This window comes from Oncorhynchus mykiss, chromosome 32, assembly GCF_013265735.2.
Source record: "Oncorhynchus mykiss isolate Arlee chromosome 32, USDA_OmykA_1.1, whole genome shotgun sequence".
NCBI classification, from domain to species: Eukaryota; Metazoa; Chordata; class Actinopteri; order Salmoniformes; family Salmonidae; genus Oncorhynchus; species Oncorhynchus mykiss.
In genome coordinates this window covers 17,540,198-17,550,033 of record NC_050572.1, presented here as the reverse complement: position 1 = coordinate 17,550,033, position 9,836 = coordinate 17,540,198, and the positions used below count along the sequence as shown (strand labels likewise).

General features: G+C 48.6%; 1 protein-coding gene across 6 annotated transcripts in view; it reads left to right on the top strand.

The window, feature by feature from the left end:
- elmo1 (engulfment and cell motility 1 (ced-12 homolog, C. elegans)) overlaps positions 1-9,836 on the top strand; it is a 208,890-nt gene that overhangs the window by 108,572 nt on the left and 90,482 nt on the right. The gene's annotated exons all lie outside the window — the stretch shown is intronic.

Genomic DNA, 9,836 nt, shown 5'->3' with positions numbered 1-9,836 from the left:
CATAGTACCAGGAGGTTTTCTCTGTGTTCACATTCTGCCTCATGATTTCCAAATCTGATTAGTTAGTACTTAGTGCTCCCAAATTTAGCTCCAATAGCTCTCAATACTAAAGTGTGTGAAACTCATCGAGAGCAGCTCTCACCATTGACTTTTAACCCTATTGAGTGTTAGTGGAGCAATGCGATGTGGAGGGTACTTTGATGTACGAGGGTTAAAAGCATCATCGCTGTCTGTTTTCACATTAAGCCCAGCCATTCAGACAGAGAAATAACCTCCAGAGCATTTTTACCGTGAACTCTGTCTCCTGCAGTGAAGATAAAAGGAGACATTATACTTTGTAATTGTGCTGGAGTTCATCAATTAGTGACGAAGTAAGTAGGCTTCAAGTGCGCCCTATTCCACCTCCTAATAGACGGTCTCTCTCTGGGACTGGCACTGCCCAGGGGGAGAAGAGCTGGGCACTCTCCCTATTGCATCATATAGGGCCGAATAGGAGCCCTATCTGCTAACTTCATTTTAGTGGGATGGGAAGGTTGTGAATGTAGCCTACCTAAATAAGTTAAAGCTAGATTTAGAAGTGATGCCTATACTGCTTTAAGAAAAAGATACCACTTTTTGTAAGGAACTGTGATGCATTGAAGAACTGATTAACACGTATGGTTAGGAAATACTTTTTCTCTCTGAGTCTGCATTAGTATCCAAAACCTTTGCAATTAAAATCAAACCCTGAAGCCTATATCCTATCTCTGATTTCCTTTTGGTGTTCATGTCAGCTTTGACCGGGACTCTCATGCATGGTTCTGGCTAGTCTATGATGGCACTCTAACTCCAGTACCCATCATGCTCTGGAGCAGGGGTTCCCAACTCCGGTCCTCCAGTACCCCCACACTATATATTTTTGTTGTGGCCCTAGGCAAGCACACCTGATTCAACTAATCATGAAGCCCTCCATGAGATGAATCAGGTGTTTTTGTTCAGGACTACAACAATGTGTCTGGAGGACTGGAGTTGGGAAAACACTGCTTATAGGGAATAGAGCCACCATTAATATTGATGACCATGGAAGGGTCAGACACGGTATGCACTATGCCACAGTGTGTAGCAGGGTTGAGAGTCAATTCCATTTCAAGTCAGTCATTTCAGGAGGTCAATGGCAATTTTCAATTGATTAATAGATTTTCAATCATATCAGTTGAAAACTGCCATTCATCTTCAATGATGAGCTTTATCCAATCCCTAAATGTAATTCAGTTAGCTGTGTGTTGAGGGGTTAGGCAGTGACCCCAGAGCCCCTAGGCGTGACCCTACCCTCTCTCTCCTTCTGTCTGGAGATAGGCTCCAATGGTCTGTGTCTGACAGGCCATTTTGTCCGCCCTCCTCACCCCCCATCACTGTTTTCCTGTCTGCCCCACCATCACTGTTTTCCCACCTAACACACACACACACACTGTCGATCTTCTTGCCCCCTTCTCTCACTGTCTGTCCCCTTGCCCCCTTCTCTCACTGTCTGTCCCCTTGCCCCCTTCTCTCACTGTCTGTCCCCTTGCCCCCTTCTCTCATTGTCTGTCCCCTTGCCCCTTTTCTCTCACTGTCTGTCCCCCTGCCCCTTTTCTCTCACTGTCTGTCCCCTTGCCCCCTTCTCTCACTGTCTGTCCACCTGCCCCCCTCACTGTCTGTCCCCCTGCCCCTTTTCTCTCACTGTCTGTCCCCCTGCCCCTTTTCTCTCACTGTCTGTCCACCTGCCCCCCCTCACTGTCTGTCCCCCTGCCCCTTTTCTCTCACTGTCTGTCCCCTTGCCCCCTTCTCTCACTGTCTGTCCCCTTGCCCCCTTCTCTCACTGTCTGTCCACCTGCCCCCCCCTCACTGTCTGTCCCCCTGCCCCTTTTCTCTCACTGTCTGTCCACCTGCCCCCCTCACTGTCTGTCCCCCTGCCCCTTGTCTCTCACACTGTCCCCTTGCCCCCTTCTCTCACTGTCTGTCCCCTTGCCCCCTTCTCTCACTGTCTGTCCACCTGCCCCCCCTCACTGTCTGTCCCCCTGCCCCTTTTCTCTCACTGTCTGTCCACCTGCCCCCCTCACTGTCTGTCCCCCTGCCCCTTTTCTCTCACACTGTCCCCTTGCCCCCTTCTCTCACTGTCTGTCCCCCTGCCCCTTTTCTCTCACTGTCTGTCCACCTGCCCCCCCTCACTGTCTGTCCCCCTGCCCCTTTTCTCTCACTGTCTGTCCCCTTGCCCCTTTTCTCTCACTGTCTGTCCACCTGCCCCCCCTCACTGTCTGTCCCCCTGCCCCTTTTCTCTCACACTGTCCCCTTGCCCCCTTCTCTCACTGTCTGTCCCCTTGCCCCCTTCTCTCACTGTCTGTCCCCCTGCCCCTTTTCTCTCACTGTCTGTCCCCTTGCCCCCTTCTCTCACTGTCTGTCCCCTTGCCCCCTTCTCTCACTGTCTGTCCCCTTGCCATTTTCTCTCACTGTCTGTCCCCTTGCCCCCTTCTCTCACTGTCTGTCCCCTTGCCCCCTTCTCTCACTGTCTGTCCCCTTGCCCCCTTCTCTCACTGTCTGTCCCCTTGCCCCCTTCTCTCACTGTCTGTCCCCTTGCCCCCTTCTCTCACTGTCTGTCCCCTTGCCCCCTTCTCTCACTGTCTGTCCCCCTCCCCCTTTTCTCTCACTGTCTGTCCCCTTGCCCCTTTTCTCTCACTGTCTGTCCCCTTGCCCCCTTCTCTCACTGTCTGTCCCCTTGCCCCCTTCTCTCACTGTCTGTCCCCTTGCCCCCTTCTCTCACTGTCTGTCCACCTGCCCCCCCCTCACTGTCTGTCCCCCTGCCCCCTTCTCTCACTGTTTGCCCCCTTCTCTCACCGTCTGTCCACCTGCCCCTTTTCTCTTACTGTCTGTCCCCTTGCCCCCTTCTCTCACTGTCTGTCCCCTTGCCCCCTTCTCTCACTGTCTGTCCCCTTGCCCCCTTCTCTCACTGTCTGTCCCCTTGCCCCCTTCTCTCACTGTCTGTCCCCCTCCCCCTTTTCTCTCACTGTCTGTCCCCTTGCCCCTTTTCTCTCACTGTCTGTCCCCTTGCCCCCTTCTCTCACTGTCTGTCCCCTTGCCCCCTTCTCTCACTGTCTGTCCCCTTGCCCCCTTCTCTCACTGTCTGTCCACCTGCCCCCCCCTCACTGTCTGTCCCCCTGCCCCCTTCTCTCACTGTTTGCCCCCTTCTCTCACCGTCTGTCCACCTGCCCCTTTTCTCTTACTGTCTGCCCCCTTGCCCCCTTCTCTCACTGTCTGCCCCCTTCTCTCACCGTCTGTCCCCCTGCCCCTTTTCTCTCACTGTCTGCCCCCTTCTCTCACCGTCTGTCCACCTGCCCCCCCTCACTGTCTGTCCCCTTGCCCCCTTCTCTCACTGTCTGTCCCCTTGCCCCCTTCTCTCACTGTCTGTCCCCTTGCCCCCTTCTCTCACTGTCTGTCCCCTTGCCCCCTTCTCTCACTGTCTGTCCCCTTGCCCCCTTCTCTCACTGTCTGCCCCCTTCTCTCACTGTCTATCCACCTGCCCCCTCTCACTGTCTGTCCCCCTGCCCCTTTTTTCTCACTCTGTCCTCATGCCCCCCTTCACTGTCTCCCCCTGCCCCCTTCTCTCACTCTGTCCCCATGCCCCCCTCTCTCACTGTCTGTCTCCCCAGGCATTTACAATAAAGCATTTTATTACGAACAAGATGACAACATAGAATTTAGCATCATGTCTTGATTCAAAGTCTTAATGCAAACCAACAAAGAGAAGCGTAGCACTTTAAAGAGTCATTATGACACTTGGAGTTGCAGTCTGTATAACTCAACAGAGCATCCAAGCATATGGACGTTTGGGGGAAATGGAAAAATGTAGTTTTAACATTCACAAATCAAAGTTATTATAGGAAAGGAGGGAGGACAGGATAGGTAAAGGTCGTTAGATAAATCCATTCTGAGCCGTGGCCTGCAGCCCTTTAAATGATTTAGAAGTGCAAGGGCAGAGAAACTGACGCAACCCTCCACTCAGACACCAAAGCTTCATTAATGAACTCGGAAATGGAAGCAGTGGCATAGTTCTTCATTAAACAGTAATGGTCTGCCTTTAAAAAAAATAAAATATGAAAAAACGAAACCCCCGGTGTTAGAGTGGAGGAGAAAGTAGTGTTCAAAGCTCTCTCTCTTCACACATCCATTTGCTGGATAAAAATAGAAAGACGATAAGGAATTAATCTCGGCGCCAACCGTAACAATTTTTTTCTTGCATCATTTACTTTAGTTTGCCGCTTTGAAATGCCAATAAACCTCTGGTGGGCCTTGGACTTCTTAATTCCCCATCTACCCAGACAAATCACACACAACAGGATTCTGGGAATGCTTGGGGCATCTTTTGGCCTTTCTAGTCTATTTTCTGTATCCCTCCACTATCCACTCTATCCCACCACTATCCACTCTATCCCTTCACTATCCACTCCATCCCTCCACTATCCACTCTATCCCTCCACTATCCACTCTATCCCACTATCCACTCTATCCCACTATCCACTCTATCTCTCCACTATCCACTCTATCCCTCCACTATCCCCTCTATATCTCAACTATCTCCCCACTATCACTCTATCCCTCCACTATCCACTCTATCCCTCCACTATCCACTCTATCCCTCCACTATCCACTCTATCCCTCCACTATCCACTCTATCCCTCCACTATCCACTCTATCCCTCCACTATCCACTCTATCCCACTATCCACTCTATCTCTCCACAATCCACTCTATCCCTCCACTATCCCCTCTATATCTCAACTATCTCCCCACTATGCCCTCTATCCCTTCACTATCCACTCCATCCCTCCACTATCCACTCTATCCCTCCACTATCCACTCTATCCCACTATCCACTCTATCCCACTATCCACTCTATCTCTCCACTATCCACTCTATCCCTCCACTATCCCCTCTATATCTCAACTATCTCCCCACTATCACTCTATCCCTCCACTATCCACTCTATCCCACTATCCCCTCTATATCTCCACTATCCCTCCACTATCCACTCTATATCGCCACTATCCCTCCACTATCCACTCTGTCCCTCCACTATCCCCTCTATATCTCCACTATCCCTCCACTATCCACTCTGTCCCACTATCCCCTCTATATCTCCACTATCCCTCCACTATCCCCTCTATCCCTCCACTATCCCCTCTATCCCTGCACTATCCACTCTATCCCTCCACTATCCACTCTATCCCACTATCCCCTCTATATCTTCACTATCCCCTCTATATCTCCACTATCCCTCCACTATCCCTCTTTCCCTCCACTATCCCCCCTATATCTCCACTATATCTCCACTATCCCTCCACTATCCCTCCACTATCCTCCGACTATCCCCTCTATCCCTCCACTATCCACTCTATCCCTCCACTATCCACTCTATCCCACTATCCCCTCTATATCTTCACTATCCCCGCTATATCTTCACTATCCCCTCTATATCTCCACTATCCCTCCACTATCCCTCTTTCCCTCCACTATCCCCCCTATATCTCCACTATCCCTCCACTATCCCTCCACTATCCTCCGACTATCCCCTCTATCCCTCCACTATCCACTCTATCCCTCCACTATCCACTCTATCCCTCCACTATCCCCTCTATCCCTCCACTATCCACTCTATCCCTCCACTATCCACTCTATCCCTCCACTATCCACTCTATCCCTCCACTATCCACTCTATCCCTCCACTATCCACTCTATCCCTCCACTATCCACTCTATCCCTCCACTATCCACTCTATCTCTCCACTATCCACTCTATCCCTTCACTATCCACTCTATCCCTCCACTATCCACTCTATCCTATCCACTCTATCTCTCCACTATCCACTCTATCCTATCCACTCTATCTCTCCACTATCCACTCTATCCCTCCACTGTCCCGTCTATATCTCAACTATCTCCCCACTATTTATTTTTATTTTTTATTTATTTTACCTTTATTTAACCAGGTAGGCAAGTTGAGAACAAGTTCTCATTTACAATTGCGACCTGGCCAAGATAAAGCAAAGCAGTTCGACAGATACAACGACACAGAGTTACACATGGAGTAAAACAAACATACAGTCAATAATACAGTATAAACAAGTCTATATACAATGTGAGCAAATGAAGTGAGAAGGGAGGTAAAAGCAAAAAAGGCCATGGTGGCAAGGTAAATACAATATAGCAAGTAAAACACTGGAATGGTAGTTTTGCAATGGAAGAATGTGCAAAGTAGAAATAAAAATAATGGGGTGCAAAGGAGCAAAATAAATAAATAAATAAAATACAGTTGGGAAAGAGGTAGTTGTTTGGGCTAAATTATAGGTGGGCTATGTACAGGTGCAGTAATCTGTGAGCTGCTCTGACAGTTGGTGCTTAAAGCTAGTGAGGGAGATAAGTGTTTCCAGTTTCAGAGATTTTTGTAGTTCGTTCCAGTCATTGGCAGCAGAGAACTGGAAAGAGAGGCGGCCAACGAAATAATTGGTTTTGGGGGTGACTAGAGAGATATACCTGCTGGAGCGTGTGCTACAGGTGGGAGATGCTATGGTGACCTGCGAGCTGAGATAAGGGGGGACTTTACCCAGCAGGGTCTTGTAGATGACATGGAGCCAGTGGGTTTGGCGACGAGTATGAAGCGAGGGCTAGCCAACGAGAGCGTACAGGTCGCAATGGTGGGTAGTATATGGGGCTTTGGTGACAAAACGGATTGCACTGTGATAGACTGCATCCAATTTGTTGAGTAGGGTATTGGAGGCTATTTTGTAAATGACATCGCCAAAGTCGAGGATTGGTAGGATGGTCAGTTTTACAAGGGTATGTTTGGCAGCATGAGTGAAGGATGCTTTGTTGCGAAATAGGAAGCCAATTCTAGATTTAACTTTGGATTGGAGATGTTTGATATGGGTCTGGAAGGAGAGTTTACAGTCTAACCAGACACCTAAGTATTTGTAGTTGTCCACGTATTCTAAGTCAGAGCCGTCCAGAGTAGTGATGTTGGACAGGCGGGTAGGTGCAGGTAGCGATCGGTTGAAGAGCATGCATTTAGTTTTACTTGTATTTAAGAGCAATTGGAGGCCACGGAAGGAGAGTTGTATGGCATTGAAGCTTGCCTGGAGGGTTGTTAACACAGTGTCCAAAGAAGGGCCGGAAGTATACAGAATGGTGTCGTCTGCGTAGAGGTGGATCAGAGACTCACCAGCAGCAAGAGCGACCTCATTGATGTATACAGAGAAGAGAGTCGGTCCAAGAATTGAACCCTGTGGCACCCCCATAGAGACTGCCAGAGGTCCGGACAACAGACCCTCCGATTTGACACACTGAACTCTATCAGAGAAGTAGTTGGTGAACCAGGCGAGGCAATCATTTGAGAAACCAAGGCTGTTGAGTCTGCCGATGAGGATGTGGTGATTGACAGAGTCAAAAGCCTTGGCCAGATCAATGAATACGGCTGCACAGTAATGTTTCTTATCGATGGCGGTTAAGATATCGTTTAGGACCTTGAGCTTGGCTGAGGTGCACCCATGACCAGCTCTGAAACCAGATTGCATAGCAGAGAAGGTATGGTGAGATTCGAAATGGTCGGTAATCTGTTTGTTGACTTGGCTTTCGAAGACCTTAGAAAGGCATGGTAGGATAGATATAGGTATGTAGCAGTTTGGGTCAAGAGTGTCCCCCCCTTTGAAGAGGGGGATGACCGCAGCTGCTTTCCAATCTTTGGGAATCTCAGACGACACGAAAGAGAGGTTGAACAGGCTAGTAATAGGGGTGGCAACAATTTTGGCAGATAATTTTAGAAAGAAAGGGTCCAGATTGTCTAGCCCGGCTGATTTGTAGGGGTCCACATTTTGCAGCTCTTTCAGAACATCAGCTGAATGGATTTGGGAGAAGGAGAAATGGGGAAGGCTTGGGCGAGTTGCTGTTGGGGGTGCAGTGCTGTTGACAGGGGTAGGAGTAGCCAGGTGGAAAGCATGGCCAGCAGTAGAAAAATGCTTATTGAAATGTTCAATTATGGTGGATTTATCAGTGGTGACAGTGTTTCCTATCTTCAGTGCAGTGGGCAGCTGGGAGGAGGTGTTCTTGCAAATTTCTGCTTGAAAAAGCTAGCCTTGGCTTTTCTAACTGCCTGTGTATAATGGTTTCTAGCTTCCCTGAACAGCTGCATATCACGGGGGCTGTTCGATGCTAATGCAGAAACGCCATAGGATGTTTTTGTGTTGGTTAAGGGCAGTCAGGTCTGGGGAGAACCAAGGGCTATATCTGTTCCTGGTTCTAAATTTCTTGAATGGGGCATGTTTATTTAAGATGGTTAGGAAGGCATTTAAAAAAAATATCCAGGCATCCTCTACTGACGGGATGAGGTCAATATCCTTCCAGGATACCCCGGCCAGGTCGATTAGAAAGGCCTGCTCGCTGAAGTGTTTCAGGGAGCGTTTTACAGTAATGAGAGGAGGTCGTTTGACCGCTGACCCATTACGGATGCAGGCAATGAGGCAGTGATCGCTGAGATCTTGGTTGAAGACAGCAGAGGTGTATTTAGAGGGGAAGTTGGTTAGGATGATATCTATGAGGGTGCCCGTGTTTAAGGCTTTGGGGAGGTGCCTTGTAGGTTCATTGATAATTTGTGTGAGATTGAGGGCATCAAGTTTAGATTGTAGGATGGCTGGGGTGTTAAGCATGTTCCAGTTTAGGTCGCCTAGCAGCACGAGCTCTGAAGAAAGATGGGGGGCAATCAGTTCACATATGGTGTCCAGAGCACAGCTGGGGGCAGAGGGTGGTCTATAGCAGGCGGCAACGGTGAGAGACTTGTTTTTAGAGAGGTGGATTTTTAAAAGTAGAAGTTCAAATTGTACAGACCTGGATAGTAGGACAGAACTCTGCAGGCTATCTTTGCAGTAGATTGCAACACCGCCCCCTTTGGCAGTTCTATCTTGTCTGAAAATGTTGTAGTTTGGAATTAAAATGTCTGAATTTTTGGTGGTCTTCCTAAGCCAGGATTCAGACACAGCTAGAACATCCGCGTTGGCAGAGTGTGCTAAAGCAGTGAATAGAACAAACTTAGGGAGGAGGCTTCTAATGTTAACATGCATGAAACCAAGGCTATTACGGTTACAGAAGTCGTCAAAAGAGAGCGCCTGGGGAATAGGAGTGGAGCTAGGCACTGCAGGGCCTGGATTCACCTCTACATCACCAGAGGAACATAGGAGGAGTAGAATAAGGGTGCGGCTAAAAGCAATAAGAATTGGTCGTCTAGAACGTCTGGAACAGAGAGTAAAAGGAGGTTTCTGGGGTCGATAAAATAGCATCAAGGTATAATGTACAGACAAAGGTAAGGTAGGATGTGAATACAGTGGAGGTAAACCTAGGTATTGAGTGATGAAGAGAGAGATATTGTCTCTAGAAACATCATTGAAACCAGGAGATGTCATTGCATGTGTGGGTGGTGGAACTAATAGGTTGGATAAGGTAAAGTGAGCAGGACTAGAGGCTCTACAGTGAAATAAGCCAATAAACACTAACCAGAAAATCAATGGACAAGACATATTGACATTAAGGAGAGGCATGCTTAGTCAAGTGATCAAAAGGGTCCAGTGAGTGGAGAGGTTGATTGAGGGTCACGGCGATTTAGACAGCTAGCCAGGCCATCGGTAGCAAGCTAGCATAGGATGGAGGTATGTTGTTAGCCACCTCTTGCGTTCGGTCAGTAGATTAGTGGGGTTCCGTGTGGTAGAGGGGATTAATCCAAATCACACAACAACAACAAAAATAAGAACAATAGATATAGTTATAGAGGCCCGAGAAGAAAAAC